This window comes from Chlorocebus sabaeus, chromosome 9 (genome assembly GCF_047675955.1).
Source record: "Chlorocebus sabaeus isolate Y175 chromosome 9, mChlSab1.0.hap1, whole genome shotgun sequence".
NCBI lineage: Eukaryota > Metazoa > Chordata > Mammalia > Primates > Cercopithecidae > Chlorocebus > Chlorocebus sabaeus.
In genome coordinates this window covers 8,266,235-8,272,123 of record NC_132912.1, presented here as the reverse complement: position 1 = coordinate 8,272,123, position 5,889 = coordinate 8,266,235, and the positions used below count along the sequence as shown (strand labels likewise).

Here is a 5,889-nt window from a genome sequence, read left to right as displayed (position 1 = left end):
TAGTCAACAGGATCTGCCGACGGTTTGAATGTGGATGTGGAAGAAAGAAAAAAGTCAAGGATAACTCCATGATTTTTGACCTACGCAAAGGTAAAATTAGCATCCACCAAGGAGCCATGAGGGGGGCCACAGCTGGGGTGTGCTTGGAGGAGTTAGCCTTGGATAGAAGTTTGTGATGATTGTGAGACACTCAGGTAGAGAAGTCGAGTTGGCAACTGAACGTATGAGTGTGGAGTTTGTGAGAAAGATCTGTGCTAGGGGTATAAGTGAATTTTGGCCCAGGAAACGAAAACAGTAGCATTTCCATGAGCTGAGACGGGGAAGGCTGTAGTGGGAGTAGGTTTGGAGAGGTGATCATTTGGATGTCAGTTTTAGACAGGTTAAATTTGAAAACCCAAGTGGGAATCTTGAGGAAGCAGGTCAAAATATGAGTTTAGAGTTCAAAAGAAAGGTCCAGTCTGGAATCGTAAATTTTGGAGTCACCAGTGTCTAGATGATGCTTACGTGCATAAGGCAAGATGAATCACTAACGCACAAGTATGGATAGAGAACATAAGGGGCTGGGTGCAGTGGCTCACACCTGTAATCCCAGCACTTTGGGAGGCTAAGGTGGACGGATCACTTGAGGTCAGGAGTTTGAGACCCTGGCCAACATGGTGAAACCCTGTCTCTACTAAAAATACAAAAATTAGCCAGGTATGGTGGTGGGTGCCCATAATCCCAGCTACTCGGGAGGCTGAGGCATGAGAATCACTTGAACTCGGGAAGCAGAGGTTTCAGTGAGCCGAGATCACACTGTTCCACCCTAGCCTGGGTGACAAAGCAAGACACCGCTTCAAAAAAGAGAGAGAGAGAGAGAGAGAGAGAGAGAGAGAGAGAACAGAAGGGGCCAAACAGAAGAGGCTTAGGGCATTCCAACATGAAGAAGCCAGGGAGGTAGGATAGGAGGAGAGCCAGAGCAGGACGCCATGCCAGAGGCCAAGAGTAAAAGCATGTCCAGGAGTGATCCACTGTGCCAAAAGCTGTCTGCCATGATGAAAATATCTTCACAACAATTACAAAATAGTTGGTGCAAGTCACTGAAGCCAACAGCAAATACTAAAATCCCAAACCTACGCTATTTGATTTTTTTTTTTTTTTTTTTTTTTTGACAGAGTCTCACTCTGTCGCCCAGACTGGAGTGCAGTGGCAGGATCTCAGCTCACTGCAAGCTCCGCCTCCTGGGTTTACGCCATTCTCCTGCCTCAGCCTCCCGAGTAGCTGGGACTACAGGCGCCGCCACCACGCCCGGCTAATTTTTTGTATTTTTTAGTAGAGACGGGGTTTCACCGTGTTAGCCAGGATGGTCTTGATCTCCTGACCTTATTTCATTCATTTTTTTAAGTTTTAGTTTAAGTTCAAGTACAAGTACAGGTTTGTTAGGTAAACTTTTGTCATGGAGGTTTGTTGTACAGATTATTTCATCACACAGGTATTAAGCCTAGTACCCATTAGTTATTTTTCCTGATCCTCTCCTTCCTCCCACCTTCTACTCTCCAACAGGCCCCAGTGTGTGTTGTTCCCCTCTATGTGCCCATGTGTTCTCATCATTTAGCTCCCACTTATAAGGGAAAACATGCAATATTGGGTTTTCTGTTTCTGTGTTAGTTTGCTAAGAATAACGGCCACCAGTTTCATCCATGTTTCTGCAGAGGACATAATCTCATTCTTTTTTATGGCTGCATAGTATTCCATGGTATATATGTACCACATTTTTTTATCCAGTCTATCACTGATTGGCATTTAGTTTGCTACTGTGAATAATGCTGCAATGAACACATCTGTGCATGTGTCTTTATAATAGAATGATTTATATTCTTTTGGGTATATACATTCTTTACATTGAACTTCTTATTCTCATTCTTAATGATTCCATAATGCCCACTATTCTGTAAAAGTTGGTTCAATATTTAAATATAAATCAAATCAAACAAACACCCAGAGTGATTAACAGAGAATAATTAAGGTTGCCAAGCACCAAAAAGATACAGATACTGTCCAAAGGCCTGAACCGAGAAGACACACAAGGAAGGGAATTGCAAACTACTTGTTGAAAAAACGTCTCCTATTCATCTGTTTAGCATCCACTTGATGGTGAATGTACTCTCCTTTGAGAAGATTTTAACATTGCATTTCAGTAGGAATACCCTTAAAAGTAGCATTAATACCTATGATTCAGGAAGACCTTTTTCAGAAAAGCCCAGAGCAATGAACCATTGTCTCTCTTCTCCCTAAGAGTCTCCCCTCCTCCCCATCTTCTGTCCCAGAGAATATTTTCTCAAGCCAGCTTAGGGAGCAGGACTGTGCTACCTTGACAAAAATATTCCATTACCTTTAGGTGACCTTTCTCTGAGACTTGGAAATGGAGTGCTTCAACTGTAGGTCAGGCACAGGATGACTTTACTAGTGCTCCCTGAAAGACAGGGCTGATGAATGGCATTTGAACCCTGTTTCCCTAATCCTTCAGGCAGAATTAGAGGCTCTCCATAAGGGTAATCCTGAATGATTCATGATGCCTGCTTCAGCACAATCACACATCATAGAAATACAAATTGACAGTTCGCACACATTGGCCTCATGGTGGTATTTACTTAAAATCCTCTCAAGTACACTCCCAATGACTGCTGTGGGGACAGCTCTCTCTGGAAGGCTAACAAACAAAGAAGCACTTACTTATCATATCCGGCCACCAGACTTGCAGGTGCACGGGAGCCTTTGGAATATTCTGCTCTCTTTGTGCCACTTGGCACTTACCTCCCATTGGTTCAGGCAATTGGTTTGTTGGTTGATTGCAAGGATAATCCTTTAAAAAACAAAGAAACATAAAAGGTAGTAAAACAGAGACCTTTGGATAACCCCTTTGGCTTGTCCTGGAGTTTAAGTTGGACCAAAAAAATCAAGGCAATGAAACAGTAACAGAGGTGAGGAAGAGATGGACTGTTAGTAACATGGTAGGAGAAAACTGGACACACTTGAGTGTGTTCATAAGCTCTCATTGGTGAATCTGTAAAGAGAAAAACTCATATAGAGACTCCCAAGAAAACATCTAAGTCCATTATTTTTCAAAGAAGAAAAGGTGGGTAATATTGAAAAACCAATAGGCAAGTGTCAATGTTTTCGATCTACCTTTGTGTTCTCCTCACCAGCAACTCCACTGCTTCTACGTCAAAAACAGAGACTGGGTGTGGTGGCTTATACCTGTAATCTCAGCTCTTTGGGAGGCCGAGGCAGGCAGATCACGAGGTCAAGAGATCGAGACCATCCTGGCCAACATGGTGAAATCCCGCCTCTACTAAAAATACAAAAATTAGCTGGGCATGGTCGCATCCACCTGTAGTCCCAGCTACTTGGGAAACTGAGGAAGAACCCGGGAGGTAGAGGTTGCAGTGAACTGACATTGCACCACTGCACTCTAACCTAGCAACAGAGCAAGACTCCATCTCTCAAAAAAAAGAGAAAGAAAAAAAAGAGAAAGAAAGACAAGAGAAGAAGAAAAAGAAGAAGAAAAGAGAGAGAGGAAAGAAAGAAAGAAAGAAAGAAAGAAAGAAAGAAAGAAAGAAAGAAAGAAAGAAAGAAAGAAAGAAAGAAAGAAAGAAAGAAAGAAAGGAAGAAAGGAAGGAAGGAAGGAAGGAAGGAAGGAAGGAAGGAAGGAAGGAAGGAAGGAAGGAAGGAAGGAAGGAAGGGAGAGAGAGAGAGAGAGAAAGAAAGAAAGAAAGAAAGAAAGAAAGAAAGAAAGAAAGAAAGAAAGAAAGAAAGAAAGAAGAAAGAAAGAAAGAAAGAAAGACAGACTTGTCACTTTGAGAAATATTAAGGTTGCCCACACAGTCGCATCCTAATGGCTAACCCTGGATCCAGGAAGAAAAAGAAAGATGCAGTATTTGGAAAAGCATGGAAGTCATGTCAATGAAAGCAGAACCCACTCAGAACTGCATCAATACCAGCTTTTGCATAGACCCCTTTGGTGGTTAAACACGGTGAGAAATAATCTTGTTAGTGGCAGTGGGGAGCTTCATTTCCATTGTGTGTAAGCCCATCCTGTGTTGACTTGAAAGAACTCCCCTTCCCCTTTCTTGCTTTCTCCAACATTCACCCTACTGCTAGCCCCTTTCCTGTCCAGAGCATGAAGATGCATCCTTTGGAGATTAAGGAGAAAAGAAAACACCACACAAGCAGATCAAGAGGTGGCAAGGCCCCAGGCAAAAGCCTACAGGAGAGAAACTGCATTCTTCAAGACGCCTGTCTTTACCCTTTGTGCATGACCTAATTAGGTTTTTGCCCTTTTCAAATTCTTTTTTTTTCTTTTACAGGTGTGTCCAGTTTAATAAAAAGGGAAAGGGTCATCAGGTGGCCACAGCCTATCCTTGTCATTCATATCCCCTACCTTCAGATCCTTTCTACCCTCATAAGTTTGAATACAGTCAAAATTAGTTGGGTCAGAAACTGTTGTTGATTATGATTAAAAAGAGATACAAAACTCAGCACCTCCTTCATTGAAAATAAAGGTTGAGAAACATGATAAGAAAAAACTAAAATATAGCTGCCTGGGGAGATCCTAATCCTTCCACATAGACATCCTCATACCCACAGGAGCCTATGTGGACTAAAACCAAACTGAGTCCATTACTCAATCCCTCTCCAGCTCTTCTTGTGACTCTTCTTAGACCTTTCGGGAGACTTTGAGTGGCTCTTGTATCTGTGACTGTGGTGAGAACCTGGGGACTTGAAACGGGATCTGTGCCGCCTATCTCAGAATCTGCTGTGGTGACGTCTGGGACTCTTGCTCCAATGCCTTTCTTGGCGGGGGAAGAGGCTTCTCTTTTTGGGAGAACGATTCCGCCTTCTGGAAGACAGACTTCTGCTCCTTCTGTAGCGCAGTGTGGGAGAGCGACAGGGCTTGTCCAAGTCTCCGTAGCTTCTCTGGCGGTGATCAGGTGATGGCACTCTTTCCGACTTCTCATCCTCCTCTTCTTCCTCTTCACTGGACTCCACGCTGTCCATGTCCTCTTCCAGAGCACTAACTCGAGGCTCCAGTTGCTCAGCTTCCTCTAATACCTAGCGTTTCTGTAGCCAGGGCAGAAGGATATCACAGACTCTCTCACTGAGCACTAATTCATCCATAAACTCACCTACATGCATCAATTCAAACCCCCAATTTCGTTCTGGCTCTTGACTTTTCGATAGTCATTGTACAAAGGCTCCAAGTACTTGTAGCAATCAATTGCAGTGCCCGTCAGCCTCATGTAAAGTGCCCCCAACACATGAACATACTTGAAATCTTCATTTCTGATAAACTCTACAATGATACCTTTCTCGGATTGAACTTGAAGCATCTTCAAGATTAAACACAGAAAGGGTGTTGGTTTTATGTTGCCACCATAGACGCCACCCACAAACATTAACTCCATAGCTTTATCGGCTACAAGTTCAGTCATAAGTCCAAAGCACTCCTCTGTCCATTATTTGGACTCATAGATTCACATTCGAATGATCTTCTCCACCAGATATTGAGGGCTGGTGCAGCCGAGGCTGTGTGCATCCTTCAGTGTATGGTCAGCCATTTTAGAATGCCTTCCATTCTATTTCCGTCGGGTCCTTTAATACGTCACATCCAGGTTCAGAAAAAAAAAAAAAAACACCTAGAGGGATGGAGAAAGGTGGAAGAAGTTTCACCAAATAGCTCAGGCGGCCATCTTGAAACTGGAAACACTGCAGCACTCAAATTCTTAAATAAATTCCACTTACATTTTTTTAAGTAGGCACAATATTTTTATTACGATTAATTAGTGGTCAATTGCTTTTACCATGTGGATAGCTCCTTTGGCTTAGACACATTATCCTGAAGTTTACATG

General features: G+C 42.9%; 1 pseudogene; it reads right to left on the bottom strand.

The window, feature by feature from the left end:
- Positions 1-4,603: 4,603 nt before the first annotated feature.
- On the bottom strand, positions 4,604-5,667 carry LOC103237864 (pre-mRNA-splicing factor 38A pseudogene; annotated as a pseudogene).
- Between the last annotated feature and the right edge of the window lie 222 nt (positions 5,668-5,889).